The sequence below is a fragment of the Petaurus breviceps genome, unplaced genomic scaffold (genome assembly GCF_028583685.1).
Source record: "Petaurus breviceps papuanus isolate PSGF00001 unplaced genomic scaffold, PetGlider_PUasm1.0 490, whole genome shotgun sequence".
Classification (NCBI taxonomy): domain Eukaryota; kingdom Metazoa; phylum Chordata; class Mammalia; order Diprotodontia; family Petauridae; genus Petaurus; species Petaurus breviceps.
The window spans coordinates 6,954,084-6,975,453 of record NW_027186352.1 but is presented as its reverse complement, the minus strand read 5'-3'; the positions used below and the strand labels follow the sequence as shown (position 1 = coordinate 6,975,453).

At 41.5% G+C, this 21,370-nt stretch overlaps 1 long non-coding RNA gene and 1 pseudogene across 1 annotated transcript in view; one reads left to right on the top strand and one right to left on the bottom strand.

The window, feature by feature from the left end:
- LOC138172123 (uncharacterized) overlaps nt 1-21,370 on the bottom strand; it is a 1,064,577-nt gene that overhangs the window by 930,143 nt on the left and 113,064 nt on the right. The window lies entirely within an intron of this gene.
- LOC138172006 (G-protein coupled receptor 26-like) overlaps nt 5,683-21,370 on the top strand; it is a 52,167-nt pseudogene continuing 36,479 nt past the window's right edge.

The following is a 21,370-nucleotide window of genomic DNA, read 5'->3' as shown; positions in this document are numbered from 1 at the left end:
ACTCACTCTTAAGCCATCAGAGTCCAAACAATAACCAAGTGAGGCTTGGTCTGGGACCTATTATTTGTCAGTCAATGAAAGTCACCCCAAAAAGAAACAAATAATATTTTTAAAAGATGAAAAAGAAAAAGAAGAGGGAAAAATTAGCATCACTAATCAATACATTGAAAAAAATCTGAAAATATGTGCAATGTACCACACTTTTCAACTCCCTACCTCTGCAAAAAGGTGGTATGGGAATGTCTTGTCTTATCTCACTTTGGAGTTAGGCTTGTTCTTTTCAATTTTGCAACACTCACATTTGATTGGTCTTTTTGGTGGTGTAATTTTTCAATTTGAGAGCCATCTATGGTCATCCTGATCTAGAGCCCCCCACTGGACCTAGATGGTTTTGGAGAAGAGAATGAGGCCAATGACTTTGATAGCTCTGCTTCACTTATATACAATTCACTTGCAAGTCATGGCATTAGTTTCCCAATGTTATGGTCCTCTTCAAGAACATAGGACAAACAAAAAACCTGTGAGTAGTAGCAGCTGCCCCACTGGGGACCTAAAGGGCCAGTTTCAGTTCCTTCCTTCCTTCCTTCCTTCCTTCCTTCCTTCCTTCCTTCCTTCCTTCCTTCCTTCCTTCCTTCCTTCCTTCTTTCCTTTTTCCTTCCTTCCTTCCTTCCTTCCTTCCTTCCTCCCTTCCTTCCTTCCTTCCTTCCTTCCTTCCTTCCTTCCTTCCTTCCTTCCTTCCTTCCTTCCTTCCCTCATTCCTTCCTTTCCTTCTCTCCCTCTGTTTATATAGGGAATCATACCCTTAACTGTGGGTACTCTGCCCCAAGGAATATCAATGTTGATCACTGAAAACTCCTGAGACATCTTGAGGGTTATGAGCTCGATTTATTTTTAAGGACCATTCCTTAAACCCAAATCATATGCTGAAGACCATGTAGAGGAGAAACTTTTCTAGGTATGTGCCAATCTTGCAGCCACTGAAGGCCCTACCACTCTGAAAATCTGTTTTTCTGTATTTTAGTTAAGCCATCATTAAATGGATTCTTCTTTTTGTTTCTGGGTGTGTTTATCTTTTTTTTAAATTTTTTTTGGTCTTTATGAATTTGTTTGTTTACTTTCAGTTTAGAAGATTCAGTTCCACAATTCCTTTAGTTTAAAATTTTCTCCCCCTGTCTCCCTCCCACCTGTGGTGGCATACAATCAAGTATGGGATCTGCAAATACTTTCACATTAGACATTAGTCAGGTTATAAAGAAGGATTAAAGGGGCTGCTAGGTGGCACAGTGAATAGAGCACCTGCCCTGGAGTCAGGAGTCCCTGAGTTCAAATACGGCCTCAGACACAACAACAACAACAACAAAAAAAAACCTAGCCATGTGACCTTGGGCAAGTCACTTACCCCCAATTGCCCTCCAAAAAGCCAAAAAAAAATTAAAGAAGGATTGGAGCGTATCGAATGAACAATGGGAAAGAGGAGACAAAACCAAACAAGAAAAAGAAAGAGAGCAGGTAGTTTGCTTCAATCTGCATTCAAACTCTCTTCTTTCTATTTTTTTTTCTCTGAATACAGACATCTGTCTCCATCCTGAGTCTTTTGGGGTTGACTTATAACCCTGAATTGCTGAGAAGATTCCAGTCTATCAAAGTTGGTCGTCACACATATGTTGTATCTGTAATTGTGTACAAATTTCTCCTGGTTCTGCTCTTCTCACTCAGAATCATTTCATATAAGTCTCTCCAGGTAAATATGAAGTCCATCTGCTCCCCATTTCTTATAGCACAATAGTATTCCATTACATTCATAGACCACAATTTGTTTAGCCATTCCCCAATTGATGGGCATCCCCTTAATTTCCAATTCTTTGCCACCACAAAAAGAGCTGCTATAAATATTTTTGTACATATGGGTCTTCTTCCCACTTCTATGATCTCTTTGGGATACAACTCTAGAGGTAGTATTTCTGGGTCAAAGAGTATAAAATTATTTATAGCCCCGTGAATGTAGTTCCAGATTGCTCTCCAGAATGGTTGGATCAGTTCACAACTCCACCAACAATACATTAGTGTTCCAATTTTTCCACATTCTCTCCAGCATTTGTCATTTTCCTGTTTTGTCATCTTAGCCAATCTGACCAGTGAGATGTGGTACCCCAGAGTTGTTTTGATTTGTATTTCTTAAATCAATAGTGATTTAGAGCATTTTTTCATATGCTTATAGATGTCTTTAATTTCTTCCTCTGAACACTGCCTGTTCATATCCTTTGACCATTTCTCAATTGGGGAGAAATGGATTCTTCTAATAACCCCCGGGCAAAGTACTAGATTCTGAGAGGACTTGTGTCAAATTCTCTATTTCCTGAGAATATATTCAAATTGAAACAGAAGTGTGGGAAAATAAAAACAACAATAAACATCTTGAAACCACCTAAAAATTGACTTTGTAGTTTTAAAATGCAGGTAGTTGGTGACTACACCAGAGTCAGGCCCATTTCCTAAGGATTGGGCTCTTTGAAAACCTCCTGGATTTTTGGAGGCATACATGCACCAAATTGAGGAATGTTTCCAAGCCACGAGGTCAGCAAAGGCTCAATCTTTCTTTGAGAATAACTTTTAGTCCTTCCCTATTCTCCAGGGTTCAGTACAAGGGACTGTTAGTCAGAGGCTTGTTGACTCTGACTCAGTGACTCAAGAAACGATAATCAAAAAGTAAAAGCATTTCTCCACATGATTGGAATGTGAGGCTCTGAATGATCACCAGGGATCTGGGTGAATTCAGTTATGAAAGCATAGACTATCTTTGTTATAAAATTTAAAAGAATTTTGGTAATTATGAAAACATCACCATCATCTTCATAACAAGCTCTTATATAGCATTGGTTATGTGCTTCACAAAATTACCCCATCTGATTCTCAAAGCAACCCTGTGAGGTCAGGTGCTATTAGCATCTCCCCTGTTAGAATTGAGGAAACAGAGGCAAAGAGAGGTTAAGTTATTTGCCCTCGGTAACACAACTTACAAGTGTCTGAGACTGCATGTGAACTCAGATTTTCTTGTCTCCGGACCCATTGCCCCATCCATTGCCCCACCTAGCTGCCTATATCCCATCTCATTCAAAGGCCACCTATAATACATACTTCCTGTAGACCTTATTTTATAACTCCCACCCCAACCCAGGCACACAGACCCATGCCACTCTGTGGCACAAAACTACTGATGAACTCTCTTGTGGAGATGTCACTGAATTATGGCAGAGGCATTGTTCCCTGCATGGGCACAGATGAAAAGGATTGGGACTCAGTGAAGTACATTGAAGGAAGCAGTCTGACTTACATAACAAGTGGCCAAGACATCGCAAGACTCTGGGTTCGTGTGGGGCAGGTCTGTTTTTGAGACTAAGCCCCAAAGGTTCACATTACCTTTGCCTCATGGACCCCAGCAGGGATTTGCTATGGTTAAGTATCCTGATCCAGAGAGCCACAAAATTCATGCTGTAGTAGAAGTTTTACTAAGATTACAAAAGTTCATACTGAGATTTGGGGGAACACTCCATTTGTTACTAAGCTTCTGCTCCCACACAGGAACTGAAAGTAACAGATACATATGGGTAGAGGACAACCTTTATTACAGCTCAAAGAAAATACAACATATACAAAGGACTCATAGGAGCCCAGAAATATGTACAGAAAACACATCAAATACTCATAATGGCTGAGAAATTCCTTTGAGACTGCACATGAAAATTCTGACAAATCCACAGATCTCCCAAAGAGATTTCCCTAGAACGCCCCCCTATTCCCCTATGGAGAACCAGCGTGTTTCCTGTTGTTCATCCTCATCCAAAAAACAAACACACTCTGGGGCGGCTGGGGCGGCATAGCCCTCCCTCCACTGAGTTTCCCCTGTCCCATTGATTACTGAAATAGTAAAGGGTAGAAATGTCCTAGCTTTAAGCTACACCTCTCATCCCTTCTCCACCTTCCCCCATGAGATATCCTTCTGCCTTTTCACTCTGATGATAGCATCTTATCTACAATCATTTCCTTTTTCTAATAAATCCCTTTTTCTCCAGGGTGAGGCCTCTGACCTCTTTAACTTGACATTAGCTTTAAGGCGATGCTTAAGACTTGAGTTGACCAGAAAATTCTCTGGATCACACTGCCTAGGAAGCAGAAATCTGTCCCACCCATTCTTTGTAGGAAATTAGGATTTTATAATATTGACAGGTAACTCTTTTTCTGGGTTAGATGGACATACACATGTACGGAAGTGAGAAAATATAAGATGAGATAAAAGGGCGGCTGATAATGTTTGAGTGAAATATAGATTATGGCAAAGGGTCAAATATTCAATAAATCAGAAAAGGTAGGTGAGTAAGGAATTTGCATTTTATTCTAGAAAAAAATAGGAAGCCATGTTTTATGTGTGTGCATACATGCGCACACTGTCCCAGGATGACCCTGGCCAACTTTAGAGATGCTCTTCCCCAGGGCAACTTCTTTTGATAAAGTTCTTGTCCATGGTGATTTTGAAAGGATGGAGTTTCATATCCATAGCAAAACAATTTCACATTCTTAAAATTCTGAGGTAATGATTCATTATACACTAATTGCCTAAAAATTTACCATTTGCCAATGGAATAGTTTTCATAAATCATAACATATTCACCATCAGCCAAGCCCATTGCTTACCCCTGCCCAGTGGAGTAAGTTCACAAGGCCAAGCTGGGTCCCCCCTTTTCATCTTTGTCATGCATACTTCTCAGATCTTGCTGTTGGACACCCCCTCAGTGATGGGGTAGAAGCCCCCATTCAGCCTCCTTCCATATGTCTCAAGGAGCCAAAGCAGGCATTGTCTCATTTGCTATTAGTAACAGGATATTTCCAATGGATTAACAAGGTTTGCCTTTGTTTTCTGCCACTGTACTAGCCCTAGAGGGGCTGTTTCCCATTTCCATCTCAAGTGACTTCTTATTCACATTAGATTAAATTAATATACACATTATCCCAATGAACATTTTATATTTCTTCAATTAAAATTCCCTACTCAAATTTATTGCTTTAATTGTGGAGAATATCAGTATGGAGACAACATGGCTGTTGAAGGCAGAGATCTGGATTGTTCCTTGGTGACAAGGCCGTGGGCTGTACCCTTGTGCGAGCTGGGTTGGGTCTAAATCTCAGCACTAACCCTGAAAATGCATGTATTGTACAGCTGGAAGAAAGTTTAGAGATAGTCTGTAATTCCCACATCTTGCAGATGGGGAAACTGAGGCTCAGAGTTGTTCATCTGCTCAAATACATAGAACCAGTTAGTCACAAATCCAAGATTTTAAACCCCATTGATCAATCAATAAGAATCCAGAATCTATTAAGCTCCTACATTCCAAGCACTGTTCTAGGCACTGGGGATGCAACAAGAAAGAACGGAAAAGCTGCTGTTTTCAAAGAGCTGACGTTATGTTGGGAGAGACCACACAGACACATATAATGATGTATGAAATGAATACAGGGGGAGGAGGAAAGCCTCAAGAAAAGCGTGGTATAGTGTGTGTGGTACTTGGATGGTGGCTTGAAAGTAGAGGGATTCTGAGAGGTAGAGAGGAGGAAGGAGGACATCCAAGGCCTGAAGAAGGGCCAGCCCAGGAAGTGACGTGGGAGGAAAAGAGCCAATTTGTCTGGATCATGGAGTGTAGAGAGGAGGAAGGGAACACGGGCCATTACCTGGACTACGTGCCAGGTGCGGTGCTAAATGCTTTGATCCTCATAATACTACTGGAAGGCAGATGCTATCCTTACCCCCATTTCACCTATAAGGAAATGGAGGCAGACAAAGGTGAGATGACCTACCCAGGTCATCTAGCTGATAAGTACCTGAGGCTGACAGGTATTGCTGACTCTAGGACTGGGCTCTATCCTCTGACCTATCTAGCTGGAGGAGGAAGGTGCAAAGAGGCTGGGATGATAGGTTTGTGACTTTAAAATTCCAAAAGAAGATGTCTGTTTAATTCTGGAGGCAACAGGGAAAGCCTGACTCTCAGTCAGTCCAATATTCTGTCCTTCAAAGCCCACCAGAGAAACTCAATCAGCCGCGAATAAGAAGTGGCGATGAGAATTCCAAAAGCTCTCTCCTCTCTGCTCATCGTTTCTCCCTTTCTCATCTCTGCTTGTCATGAGGCAGCATCCCTCTCCAAACATCCCCAAATCCAGACTGACATAACACCTTCAGATGACACCCACTCCCAGCTCTCTTGGATACATTATTTAAATCTTTCCCTCACATCTTTTTACATTTTCCAATAGAATATTAAAAACTTTATAAAGGGCAAAATTCTCCTCTCACCCCACATATGCAAAATAGTGAATAAACATATATAACCCAACACAATCAAGTTCCATTTTAAAAAGTGATTTTTTTTTCCCGGAGAAAAGCAGGCAATGACGGCCCAAGAAGAAGAAATCTCTTTGTCTGTGGCTAAGAACTTCACAAACTTTGTGCCTTTAACCATCATGCCTCATCCTTTCTTTTGAAAGGGCTGGTTTTGGAAATGGGAAGGTGTTTGGCTTTCATGATTGTCCTACCCAGATGTTTGACAAGTATTCATGTAAGGACAATAGATGAGAAACTACATTCTTTATGAGCCTATGGGATGATTTGGGATTGTGGCAAAAATCTCCATTCAAGTGAGAATAAAATGAAAATGTGGAAGAATAAGGTCCTTTGCTTTGAGGGAGAAAGGGACAGAGACATAGGAGCCATTGTGTGGGTGAAGATACCATTTTTTTCCCTAAACTGTTATGCTTTGGTAGGTGAAACACACACACACACACACACACACACACACAATTAGCCTCTATCATTCTCTGAGATGGGTTCTAGCCGGATCCTGACATAAGTGGTAGGGCTGTGGAGATTCTGGAGAACATAATACCTTGGGATATTCAGCCTGTGGTAACTGGTGTTCTTTATGCTATTGAGTCAAAATCAAAGGATGGTTAGGTTAGAGGGAGTACACTCCAGAATGTAGCGGCTTCTCATGAGTTAACTGGGTAATTCTGGGTACTTCTCTATTGTTTGCAAATGGGAGGGGGGTAGAAAACCCCAAAGCTGCTAGTGCATAACTGAAGGCCAATGTAGCCCATGCTGTTCTTGGAGATGCTAATCTAGTGATTTTCTCACTGATACAGTAACTTGTTGCATATTGTTCTTTGTGATATGGAGTCAGCTGCCATTTTGGAAATATGAGCTGGGGACACCCCTGCTTGATTTTGCCATTTCCCCTCATTGCTTTTCATTAATAAGTGCTTTTGGCCTTGCCCAATCATGCTTTCTGATTGGTGTGATTCAAACACCACGATCTTGAGCAGATACTTAGCCATGCCTTACACATGCCATAGTTTTCCAAGAGTCTGTGATTGAAGGAGGACTAACCCGGGTGGTTCATCTGATCAAGGATCTAAGTCCCATCAGATAGCTTGGATGTGTAAGAAAATCAAATCAAATCCAAGTGTGACCAAATCAGATACCATCTGTAACTCATGGTAAGCACCGGATACATTTTAGCTCTTTACTTTAATATTAGTTTGTATTATTAAATATGGGCAATATGCAAACTTCCTCTCATCTCCTGATGCATAGACCCAACCCTGGCCCATTTGCAAAGTGTCTCCCTTGTGGTACCTCCTTTTATCCTCACAATGATCTTGTCAGGTCTGTGCTGTTATTCTATCTATCTTATAGGTGAGAAAACTGAAGCCAAAAAATACTAACCACCATGCCCAGTCCATTAATCCACCTGGCTGCCTTCTAACTCCAAATATCAACAGATAAAGTGCATAGAGTCTCTTTCAATGGTCCTTCTAGGAAGGCCTTGACAGTTTGGAGAGGCCCAGTTTCCCACTCAATACACACAACACGGTTTAAGGCACGAGTTTGGAAAGAACAAAGCTGACCTACCCATGTAAGCATTCTCCTTGGTAAGTAGGATCAGTAAGGAGTCAAAGCACTATGGGAAATGGTGAAGTGGCACAGTCAGGCCCCAAGTGATGATCAGAGTCCCTGAAGAAGATGCTAACAAGCCCAATACAGGAAGAGACCACAGCTTCTTTTGGTGTAGATATGCCTCATAGCTGTGGGTGTGCTCCATATTTTTTCCCTTGGAGACCCCATAAGTTCCCACGGATTCAATGCCATCTGTGGTCCTATGATTTCCAAGTAATATCCAGTCTTAACTCCCTGTTGACCCTCCAGTTTCATGTCTCCAATGGCCCTCCTAAACTCGATGTCACACAGTCAAACTTGACATGTCCAAACTGAACTCATTATCTTTTTTTCCCCAAATCCTTACCTCTTCAGGGTTTGCCTATTAATGTCGAGGACACAATATCATGCCAATCACCCAAACACAACCCAGATGTCCCCTTGACTCTCATTCTCTTGACTGGCATATGGTGCTTCTATAGTTCAGTCCCATGCTTTTTAACTTCATAGTATCTCTCATCCATGCCCCCTTCTCTCTGCTGATACTGTCACCACCCTGGGACAGACCTAGACCTGCATGAACTCCTCCCTGGACTATCGCAGTGGCAACCCCCAGCTGGCATCCTTGTCTACCATCTCCTCTCACTCCAGTCCATCCTCTTCTCACCTACCAAAGTGAGTTTCCTAAAATATGGGTCTCAGCATGTCCTCTATGCCATTCAAGAAATTTCAATGGCTCCCTCTCATCTCCAGAGTCAATAACAAAACCTTGGTTTGACATTCAGAACTCTTCATGATCTTGCCCTGTAGCAGCAAGCACTTCAGCATACCCAGGGTAGATGCCAACACAGGTTCTTAGATCTGCTTTTCTAAAGGAAAGCAACTCAAAATGGGTTAACAATCTTGTTTTAATGAAACATATGTCATTTACCTAGTTCAGGGGAAAAAGGTCATCACCCTGAACTTTGGAGAATACAGAGGTTACAAGCAGACAAAAAATACAGACAGAGAAACATATCAGCAGACAGGCTTCCAATTGTCTGACCATTATATCCATACCTAGTCAGTTACCACAGAGGGAAGCACCATCATCTGGGTTTTCAAAGCCAGGGGGCTCAATGGCTGCCCAGAGTCTCATCTGGTCAAATCACATAACTCTTTTCAACGTGAGCCCCAATGCTAAACCTCACATCAGGGTAAATATAGCCTTCTCCTGGCTCAGAGAATGTCACAACTCTCTTGACCCACTGCCCAATCACAAGGTAACAAGGTGTGGGCATTCCTGAAAATCAAACCTCCTGCCACAGACTCTATGTGACCACATTCAGCCTATTAGAGGACAGAGTATATTTTCAAATCAAGGAAGGTTCTCAGAGTCACTTAAGCCTATATCCTAGGGACATAGGGAAGATCTTAGATCCTAAGGGCCTAGGGACAGGGAAGATCTTAGATTCCCATTCCCACAACAGTCCCCTCCCCAAATTCCTATTCTTCCAACTCAATGACTTCCTCATTGTTCCTGAGGGACAAGGGGAGACAGGAGAGGATTGAACATTTATTAAGTGCTGACTAGGCACCGCTCACTGTGCTAAGAACTTGAAAAATGTCTCATTTTATCCTCACATCAATCCTATAAGGTAGGTGCTAGTATTATCCTCATTTTACACATGAGAAAACTAAGTCAAACGGAGGCTATAGTGACTTGGCTAGGGTCACACAGCTCGAGTCTTCTGGACTCCAGGCCCAGTGCTCTCCATCCATCATGCCGCTCAGCTTCTTCAGGATAATCTATACCCACACTCTGTACTTTCACTGCCCATCCCCCATTGCTAGGAACTCTCTTCCCTCATCACCTCCTGGATTCCCTGGGCATCCTTTAAGTACCAGCTAATGTCCCATTTTCTCCAAGAAGCTCTTCCTCATGCTCTTTGACGTGGTGCCTTCCCTCTCTTGTTCATCTCCAGGGTATTCCGTACTTATGTTGCTTGCAAATAACTCTTTGAATGTTGGTGAATGAGACAGATGGGTGGCACAGTGGGTAGGGAGTGCTGAGCCTGGAGTCATAAAGATGAGCTCAAATCCAGCTTCAGACACTTAAATGTGTTCCTCGGCATGTCTAACTGCTACCTGCCTTAGTTTCCTCAGCTGTAAAATAGGAGTAGTGACAGCTTATTTTCCCCAGGGTAGTTGTGAGAAGCAAATACAATACTTGTAAAATGCTTGGGCTTATAAAAATGGTGGTTCTTACCGTGGCTGCTGCCGTTATACCACCACTACTGCTACTATTGTTGTTATCTCTCACATCAGAATGCATGCTCCTGGAGGGCAAAGACTATCTTTTCATTGGCTTTGTATCCCTAATGTTCGGCACTGAGCTTGGCACATAGTAGGTGCTTAATGCATTTTGGTTGAAGTTATACACTCATGTAGCATCCCTCTCTGGGTTTCTCCCCACTCTGAGCCATGATCATAGGCTCGTAGATTTAGACAGAAGGGACATTGGAGATCACCTCATCCAACAGCTTCATCTTACAGATGAGGAAACTGAGGCCAAGTGACATGACATGCTCAAGGTCACACGGATGGTAAATGGCAGAGCCGTGATGTCACACTGCCTCCCTTGTTTCCTTAGGTTTTCTCAGACTGACCCAACCCCAGATGGACTCTGTCTTATTTCTAATAACTACATGTATGTGTTCATATGTGCTGCACAATCATATAGCTGCTTCTCTATCACCTTTTAATCATCCTCCAATTGTGCCACAAATGTGTCTGCAATAGTCCTTGTCAGAAGGAGCTGGGATTTCCAGCATTGGAGAATAATGCTTTAGAGTTTCTCAGTTGAATCCCTTCTTCTCCCATACAAATATAAATATACAAATAGAAAAAGCAGAGTTGTTTACACAGTACATTTTAATCAAATCTTTCATGAATAAAGAAGGAAATTATAAAGGAAGGAAAAATGAAGAGAGGGAAGGAGAGATGGAGGGAGGAAGGCAGGCAGGAAGGAAAGAAAGAAAGAAGAAAAGGAAGGAAAGAAGAAAGTAATGAGGGAGGAAGGAAGGAAAGAAGGAGGAAAAAAGGAGGCAAGGAAGGAAGGAAGAGGGGAGGAAGGAAGGGGGGAAGGAAGAGAAAGAGGGAGGGAGGGAGGGAGAAGGGAGGAAAAGAGGAAAGAAGGAGAAAAGGAAGGAAGGAATGGAGGAATAGAGGAATAGAAAAAGAAAATGGGCCACTCCTCTGTTGGATTTCTCACAGGACCTAGCAGAATGTGTTGACAGTATAAACAGACAAATGCTTCCTCTACAGCCCGGATATCCACAAACAAGTGCTGGGGCTCTTCATCCTTAACTTGACTTGCTGCAACTTGTTGATGACCCTGGTCAATATGCCCTTGACCGTGACTGGGATGCTTAATAAATAGCCGCTAGGAGGAGACAGACTGTCACATTGTGGGCTTCCTAGAAACCTTTCTGACCATTAACTCCAGGCTGAGCCTGGTGACCCACGGCATAGACCGCTCTGTGGTCTTCCCTCTGAGCTACCACTCCAAGATGTGCTCCAAGGATGCTGCCCTCAGAGTGGGCTACACTCCTCTATCTCCTTTCCCTTTGCTGCTCTCTCCCTGTCCTGGCTTCGCTTTCATTACTTCTATGCCTCTTGCACCCCACACAGTAAGATACATGAGAAGACAGGTCCCTTTTAGTGTTTTCAATGTGGTTTTCCATGCCCCCAGTTTCCTGCTCTCTTTTGTTGTGCTGTGTTTCACGTACCACAAGGTACTCAAGGTGGCCTGATTTCACTGTACGTGCATTGATGTGATCGCCATGCAGACCCTGGTATTGCCCATGGACATACACCCCAGGTAAGGGGAGTGGATGGGTCTGGGGAAGAGGGATGAAGAAAGAGAGAGAGGGAAAGTTTGAGAGTAGATCTCTACTGTTTCCACCAAAACAGGGGTAAGGAGATACAGGCAAAGGCAGAGAGGGTTGCTAGAGGAGATTTATATCTCTCTTACTGACTGCCCTTATCTCCCTCCTCTCCCCACCATGGGAAGAGAGGTGTCATCTTATACCTGCTTCTCTAGAAGGCTCTGGAAGAGTTTTACATGACTATCTTAACCCTCTTCCTAAATGCATGCTTGTGACATTTGTAATTTGGCTTCCTAATTTTATGCATCCTGTTGTCTTATGATATTCCTAAAGGAGAGATGACTGTCCTTAGTCTACAGGGGACATTTAAGTCTTGTGCTGTTGTGATCTGAATTATTCCACTGGATCTTGAGATAAAGTATAAGGGAAAACAGCTCATGCTAACATGATTCAATTCACTTTTATACCCAATGTAACATCTTGGGGAGAATGTTGATTAAGGTATTTCTGGTTCATCTTAAGTTTCCTTGTAACAGGAAAGGAGATAGAAAAGTGATAAATCCAATGCCTTGCCAATGGGGCTATTTCATTGCCTCAATGCATCCAGAGAGAGCATCTAGGACCCAAGTTAAGGGGCTGCTGACTGCATAACCATGGGAATACTGACGTGGGCGATGTTTGTGAGCTCCAAAAGGAGCAGCCCATACGGTTAGAGCTGATGGGGCTCATGGTGGCACTTCCTGGGAGAACACATGGTAATGACAATCCTTGAGAGTTTGTTGGAAGTGTTTCCAACGAGATTCCATTCGCTTCTTGGCAACTTCTTCCCATCACTTCCAGTTCTTATCTCTGGGGCTAAACAGAGTTAGTGCCCATGGTCAAGTCTGCTATACTCCCAGCCCTTCAAGGACTTGAAGACAGCTAGCATCCCTTACCTTAGATACTTACTAGGGGAGTCACTCAGGGTCTAATCTCTCCCTTTATCTCTCTCAGTCTCAGTTTTCTCATCTGTGAGATTGATATGATAACAACGAGGTGGCGAAATGGATAATGCACCTGTCCTAGAGTCAGGAAGACCTGAGTTCAAATGCTGCCTCAGACACTTACTAGCTTTGTGACCATAACCAAGCCACTTCACCATTGTTTGCTTCAGTTTCCATCTGTAAAATGGGACTAAAAGCACCTGGCTTTCACAGCTGTGAGGATCAAATGAGCTAATATTTGTAAAGTACTTGATGCAGTGCCTAGCACAAACTAGGCACTATAAATGCTAAGTAGTATTATTATCATTATTATAATCATCATCATTATTGTTGCTATTATTATTTTTATTATTACTATTATTATTAACGATTAGTTTACACCAGCTTGGGGTGGGGATCAGGTGAGAGGTTGTAGGGACAGTCCTCTTCTCCCTAGACCTGGAGAAATGCAGACTCTCACCCTTTTGCTTCTGTCAGAAGGGTTTCTCTTATAGATTCCACCTCTGAACTCCTTCCCAATTTAGAATTTTCATAACCCTAAAATGAAAACAAAAGAACACACACAATTTCGACCACGGGCTAGTGATTTCACATATTTTATGCAAATGTGAAGGAGACTAGCCAGACTTTTTCCATAAATGTTAATCTGATATTTCCTGCCTACTTCTCTTTGAGATACTTTAATAGTTTATGAAGAATGTGCTCAGAAGCAACGTAGTTGTGTGAAATTCTCCCGGATGTGGAGTTGCAAAAGGCAACATCTGGATTTGTCCCCCACCCATCTCCCACGCTGACTCCTTTATGACTATGGGCTCATCACGTAGTGTGTGCCCTGTTTTACCATGCTCCCTTCTTTCCAAGGTGGACCAGGCCAGAGTATCTCCCATATCACAGCCTCTAAAGGTTTACCAGGAGGCGTCAGACTTGTGCTAAGGGGTGGTGTGGTGTGGTGGAATCATCCAGACACAAAGCAGAGCACGCAAAATCTCTGTTGGATTTTTCTGCAATTTGACTCCCCAGTGGGTCTGATTCTGAGTGCCCCTCACTTGGCCCATTCTCCCTGTTTTTTCCTGATTTTAAACCTCTCGGTTATACCAAACCAAGGCAAACAAGCCTTTGCTTAAGCCAAGACCATCCAGGGAAGTGCTCAATGATGGCTTGGCATTGGAGGAAAGGATTTTTCAAGCATGAGTTATCCCAGACCCCTAAAAGCATCCTGACTCCCTTTGTCATTAACTTGATGTTCCAGTAGAGACTGGCCTCTAGAAGATGTTGGTACCTATCAGCCCAGTCAATGAAGGGGCCACTTTATATCACTGAGGTTTTTATATCATGTCAACATCTCAGCAATCTGTGCTTTCATTGGCACGGTACCCTACCCACCATCTCTGATCCCATTTCCCTTGTGACTTAGTAAAGAGCCTTTGATTGTTAATGTTAGAAGAAAAAAAGAAAAAAAAATTCCCCTGTGATGAGCCTTGATGACCCAGCTTAACTGGTTCACCAGGTCAGCAATGGAAGCCTTCACAATGGGGTAGAGCATACCTGTACTAAAACTCAGCTAGAAGAGCTACCCAAGGTCACCTCCACACCACAAGGTGGCATCAGAGTAGAGATTTCAGGATTCAAAAGAAAAAGATTCAATCTATCTTTAGCTTCCTGACTTATTCCAGACTAACCCATTGCTGGTGTAGAGTTTCTGTAGCATCTTACCAAAGGAATATAAGTTTTTTCTTCCATTTGGCAGAGCAGTATTGGCATGCCCTCTGAAAAAGCCTCCCATTTTCAGCAAAGATATGGTCTTGAACCCATGAAAGATGGTGCTTGGCATGCACTGTCCTTGCTTCTTCATGGCTCCCCCTAAACATGAGACTGGAGAACAAAAAATTAAAGCCCATGGCTGTTGCCTCAGAAGGATTCCTGGCATTTCAAGGGGCACTTCCAGTGGGTACAGAGCCCAAAATTCCTGGATTCCTCCCACATCCTCATTGCACCTAGGAAAAGACAGACCCAAGTCTGTAGCTCCCTGGCAAGTCCTCATGAATTAATGTAAATGATGAGATGCGATGGTGTGACAAATTTATCAAAATAATTGCTACAGACAGATCATTTGACAGATTCTGTACAAGCTTCCAAAACAATACAACCCAGACAAGTCCATCTTGGAATGCTTTTGGCTTCTGTGTTCTGGAAGGGTCCCTTCTGATTATATATTTTCTTCCTAAAAGTTTCCCCTTGGGATTGAGACCTGTCTTGGCCAATCAAGAATGGTTAATAACCATAGGAGGAGCTGCCTACAGGTTGACAAGCAAACTGGTCAAATATCTCAATGTAATCTCCCAGGTAACTCGGTGTCACAGCTTTAATCATTTCTAGGAAGTTTTCTGGGGGTCTTACAGAGACACTAGGAAGCTTTCAAAATTATAAAATCATTTAAGTCAAAGGTAAAGATCAGCTGAGCCATAAAATATTCTCCTTTTTGAATTTTCCATTTTTTAAACTGATTTACTTTAAAGAGATTAAAAATTGTGAAATTCATAACTCATCCAGTCCAACTATTCCTAGAGGTTAAAACATTTCTCAATTAAAAAAATATTTGCTTTTTAAAAGCATCTGCAAAAGGAATCCCCTCAATCATAAAATCAAACCCCCTTCCAACTTGCTTTCAGAACCAGAATCAAATTACCACGAGGACAATGTTTAGAAAGCACTTTAATTAAGGAAGTGCCTTAACTCTGGCTATTTGGGACTTCCCACACGAAGCTCATGTCCTTGGTCACCACTCCCCTGTAGGTGTTTTCGTCTCTCCCATTAGAATATAAACTCCTTGAGGGTAAAGAGTGACTTCTGTATTTGTATCCCAGTGCTTAGTGCAGTGATTGGCACATTGTTAAGTGGTTTTTAATTTTTCACCCATTTATTCATTCAACAGATATTTATTGTATAGGAACTGGAAGGGGCTTTGGAAGCCATCCAGACCCTACCTGAACAAAACTCCAAACTCCCCCCTGCATCCCTCAAGCCTTCCCAACATACTCAGCAAGAGGGGCTTGGGGCATTCTGGGGTTTGATGCAGTGAGTACAATGTCACAGGCAGACAGGAGCATCTGGAGGAGCCCTTCCTCTCTGGGGAATCTGCTTCCACTTGGACTCTCCGTTGGCTGTCCTCCATGACAGCAGTGAGCACATTTGGCAAGCATATGTCTCCTTGTTTTATGCCTCACTAGATATGGAGAATCAGAGCATTGGTAAACAAAGGTACCTCTAGGGCAGCCTCAGTGAAGAATATTAGGAGGAGGCATTATGCCCTGGGAAAAGACGCAGAACTGGGGGCCAGATCGCTCAGATTCACTCCTCAGCTCTCCCTCCTGCTAACCGCCTACATAGGCCTGGGAACCATCTGACTGCTTGGGACTCAGTTTCCTCATCTGTACAGTAAAGGGTTGGGCAGTCTGACCTCAGAGATTCCGTTTAGCTCCACACCCCTGGTTTTCTGACAGCGCCATCATGATGCCGTCCCCGGAGACATCTGAAAGGACAGGGAAGACTTGTTGGGCTGCATCTGGCTACACGACTTAGAACTTTTGTCAGAAAATAACTGTAGTCACAGAGGTATGTGAGGCACAGGGATCCAAGACAGAGAGTCTGTGCACACCTCCGGGGATGTTGTGTTTCTGCAAGTCACACACCATCATATCTGAAAGCCCAAATCATGGACTTCCAGTCTGCAGCAAAGGAACTGGAGAGACAGGAGTGGACACAAGCAAGCTGAGACCCATCCCCAGCCATAGCTTGTCGGCCACAGGGGGTGGCCTGAAAACATTAAAGATCTGCACGCCCACATCAGGAAGAATGTGGAGGGAGGAAGAAGGGGGAAAGCAGAGGGTTGCAGTCATATCTCTCGAGGATTCAAAAAGCTTGGAAGGGGAAGGAAGCAGGCATTTATCAAGTGTGTACAGCAAGCCAGGCACAGCACTTGGCCAATATGGTCTCATCTTCCACACACCTCTGGGAATAGGCAACAGTGTTACCCCCACTCTATCACTGAGGAAATCAAGGCAGACAGAGGTTAAGCGACATCATCAGAGTCACCCACGTGGTAATGGCACAAGGCCTTGGCGATGGAATTGGGCCTATTCGGTTCCTCCTCTAACAATAATAATGGCAGCCAATATAAAAGAGTGCCAGGTGCAGGCCAGATACTGCGTTAATGCTATACATGTTTATCTTGATTGGTGCTCACAACAATGCCACGGGATAGGTGGTACTGCTGTCCCCTTTTTATAGCCCAAGATGCTGAGTCCAACCAAGGTGAAGGGACTTCCCCAGGGTAACACAGATAGTGTGTGTCTGAGGCAGGGTTTGAACTCGGGGCTTTCTGACTCTTGGCCTGACACTCCACCAGCTGTCTGTGGACAACTCATGGACATGAGCAACACTTGCAAAACATGAGAAGGTTGTTTGGACTGTGAGGGTGAACTCACACTCAGGAGATCGTGGGCTCATCTGTGAAGAGAAGAATGACACTGAGTAGAGTGTATTGTCTGGGTTCACATAGTGTCAGGTGATGGAGCAAAGCATTCATCAAAATTGGTCAGTTGAGGGGTTCAAGTTTTCTTTTTTTAAAGAAATTTTGTCCAGTGTCCTTAGTCTTTACCACTTCTATTACCACCACTACTACTACACCATTGTCACTAGTCTATTACTACTATTTGCTACTACTATCACTAACACCATCACTGCTGCTACTAGTACTAGTACTACTACTTCTATTACTACTACTGCCACTGTTTCTTTTTTCCTTATTAGTATTTTCATTTTCTTTTCTCAAGCACATGTAAAGATAGCTTTCAACATTCATTTAAAAAAAATTTTAGTTCCAAATTTTTCTCCCTTCTTCCCTTCTCTCTCCCATCCCCAAGACAGCAGCAATAGGATATACATGTGCAATCATGGTAAAACATATTTCCACATTAGCCATACTGTGAAAGAAGAATCAGAAAAAAGGGGAAAACCACCAAAAAAAGAAAAAGAAACAAAAAAGTTAAAATATTATGCTTCAATCTTTATTCAGACTCTGTAGTTCTTTCTCTAGAGAGGGATAGTATTTTCCATCATGAGTCTTTTAGAATTGTCTTGGATCATTATGTTGCTGAGAAGAATTAAGTCTCATCGTGAATCATTACACACTGTTGCTATTCTGTGTACAGTGTTCTGATTCTGCTCACTTTACTGAGCAGCAGTTCATACAAATCTTTCCAGGTTTTACTGTAATCCACCTGCTCATCATTTCTTACAGCACAATAGTATTCTATATATACATTCATATACCACAACTTGTTGTCATTCCCCAGTTGAAGGGAATCCCCTCAATTTCCAATTCTTTACCACCACAAGAAGAGCTACTTTAAATATTTTTGTACATCTGGGTCCTTTTCCTTTTTTATGATCTTCTTTTAGAATATAGAACAATGGTATTGCTGGATAAAAGAGTAAACACAGTTTTATAGCCCTTTGGGCATGGTTCCAGATTGCTCTCCAGAATGGTTGGATCAGTTCACCACTCCATCAACAATCCAATAGTGTTCCAATTTTCCAACATCTTCTCCATCATTTATCATTGTCCTTTTCTGTAATATTGGTCAATCTGATAGCTGTGAGATGCTACCTCAGAGTTGTTTTAATTTGCATTTCTCTAATCAAGAGTGATTTAGAGCATTTTTTCATATGATTGTAGATAACTTTGATTTCTTCTTCTGAAAATTGTCTGTTCATATCTTTTGAACATTTGTAAATTGGGGAATGACTTGTATTCTTGTAAATTTGACTCAGTTCTCAATATATTTGAGAAATAAGCTATTTATTAGAAATGCTGGCTGTAGAAATTGTTTCCCAACTTTCTGCTTTCCTTTTAACCTAAGTTGTATTGGTTTTGTTTGTACAAACTCTTTTTAATTTAATGTAATTAAAATCAATGTTGTATTTCATAATGCTCTCTATCTCTTGTTTGGTCATAAATTCCTTCCTTCATCATAGATAAGACAGGTAAACTATTCCTTTGTCTCTTAATTTGCTTATGGTATCATCTCTTCAGTCTAAATCATTTGTCTATTTCAATCTTGTCTTAGTATACAGTATGAGATGTTGGTCTATGCCTAGTTTCTAACAAATCATTTTCCATTTTCCCAGTAGTTCTTGTCAAGTAGTGAATTCTATTGCCAGAAGCAGGATTATTTGGATTTATCAACAGTAGATTACAATAGTCATTTACTACAGTATTTTGTGGACCTAATCTATTCCACTGAACCATCATTCTATTTCTTAGCCAGTACCAAATAGTTGTGATGATTGCTGATTTATAATATAGTTGTAGATCTGGTATGGCCAGGTGACTTTCCTTTGCATTTTTTTCATTAATTCCCTTAACATTCTTGACCTTATATTCTTCCAGATGAATTTTGTTATTTTTTTAGCTCTATAAAATAAATTTTTGGTAGTTTGGTATGGCGCTGAAAAAGTAAATTATTTAGGTAGAATTGCCATTTTTATTATATTAGCTCAGCCTACCCATGAGCACTTGCTCTTTTTCCAGTTGTTTAGATCTTACTTTATTTGTGTGGAAAGTGTTTTGCAATTCTGTTTTCATAGTTCCTGGGTTTCTTTTGGCAGCTGAACTCCCTGTAGAGTGTGATTGGTTTCAATAACCAACTGAGTATGTATGTTATTCACTCTTTGAGTCAAATCCAATGAGAGTAAGGTCTGAACAATGCTCACCCCCTCCCTTCTTTCCCTTTTTCCCTCTATAGCAATAGGTCTTTCATGTGATGTATTACACCTTATTCCACACAACCCTTTCCCTCTTCTCTCAGTACAATCTTTTTAAAAGTTTTTTTTAATATCACCTTCCTTTTTATTTGTATTTTTGTTTTCTTCATATTTCTATTTTTTAACATTTATTTATTTTTAGTTTTCAAAATTCATTTCCACAAGATTTTGTTACAATTTTTTCTCCTCATCTTTTCCCTACCCATCCCCAAAATAGCAATACTGAATATCCCTTCCCCCAATCTCTTCTCTCTTATATCCTCCTCTATCACCTCCCCCCCCCTAACTTTCTAGTAGGGCAAGATGGATTTCTATACCCCAGTGCCTGTATATCTTCTTTATCAGTTGCATGTAAAAAACAATTTTTTTAAACATTTGTTTTTAAAACTTGAGTTCCAAATTTTTTCCCTTCTTCCCTCCACACCCACCCCCATTAGGAAGATAAGCAATTCAATATATGTTGTACAAGTGTAGTTACCAAATCATTTCCATAGTTGTTATATTGTAAAAGACTAACTATATTTCCCTCCATACTATCCTGCCCCACACTTATTCTATTTTCTCCTTTGACCCTATCCATTTTCAAAAATGTTTCCTCCTAACTACCCTCTCCCCCAATCTTCCCTCTCTTCTATCATCCACCCTCTTGTCCCCTACTCCCCTATTTTCCTGTAGGGTAAGATGCCCAACTGAGTGTGTATGTTATTCCCTCCTTAAGCCTTATTCATTGAGAATAAGTTTGTCCCATTCCCTTTCACCTTCCTTCTCTTCCCCTCCATTGTCACAATTTTCTCTTGCCTCTTTTATATGAGATAATTTACCCTAATCTATCTCTCTCTTCCTCTTCCCAATAAATTCCTCTCTCACCTCTTAATTTTATTTTTTAGGTATCATCCCTTCATTTTCAACTTATCCTGTGCCCTCTATCTATACATGAACAGACATATGCTCACACTCACATATATATTTATATACACATACACCTTCCTATAGATACATGTATGTGTGCATATATATTATATAATATTCGTATGTATTCCCTTCAATTATGCTCATGCTGAGAAAAGGCTTATGAGTTACAATTATCATTTTTTTTCATGTAGGAATGTAAATAGTTCAACTTTGATAAGTTCCTAATGATTTCTTTTTCCTGTTTACCTTCTCATAGTTCTCTTGCTTCTTGTATTTGAAAGTCAAATTTTCTGTTCAGCTCTGGTTTATTCATCAAGAATGCTTGAAAATCCTCTATTTAATTGAATGACCATATTTTCCCTCTAGCATTATACTCAGTTTTGCTGGATAGGTGATTCTTGGTTTTAGCCCTAGCTCTTTTGGCCTCTGGACTCTCATATTCCAAGCCTTTTGATTCCTTAATGTAGAGGCTGCTAAGTCTTGTGTTATCCTGATTGTGTTTCTACAATACTCAAATTGTTTCTTCCTGAATACTGGTAATATTTTCTCCTTGACCTGGGAACTCTGGAATTTAGCTATAATCCTAGGAGTTTTCTTTTTGGGATCTTTTTCAATAGGTGATTGGTGAATTTTTTAAATTCCTATTTTGCCCTCTGGTTCTAGAATATCAGGGCAATATTGCTTGAGAATTTCTTGAAAGATGGTGTCTAGGCTCTTTTTTTTGATCATGGCTTTCAGGTAGTCCACTAATTTTTAAATGATCTCTATTGTATCTATTTTCCAGGTCAGTAGTTTTCCCAGTG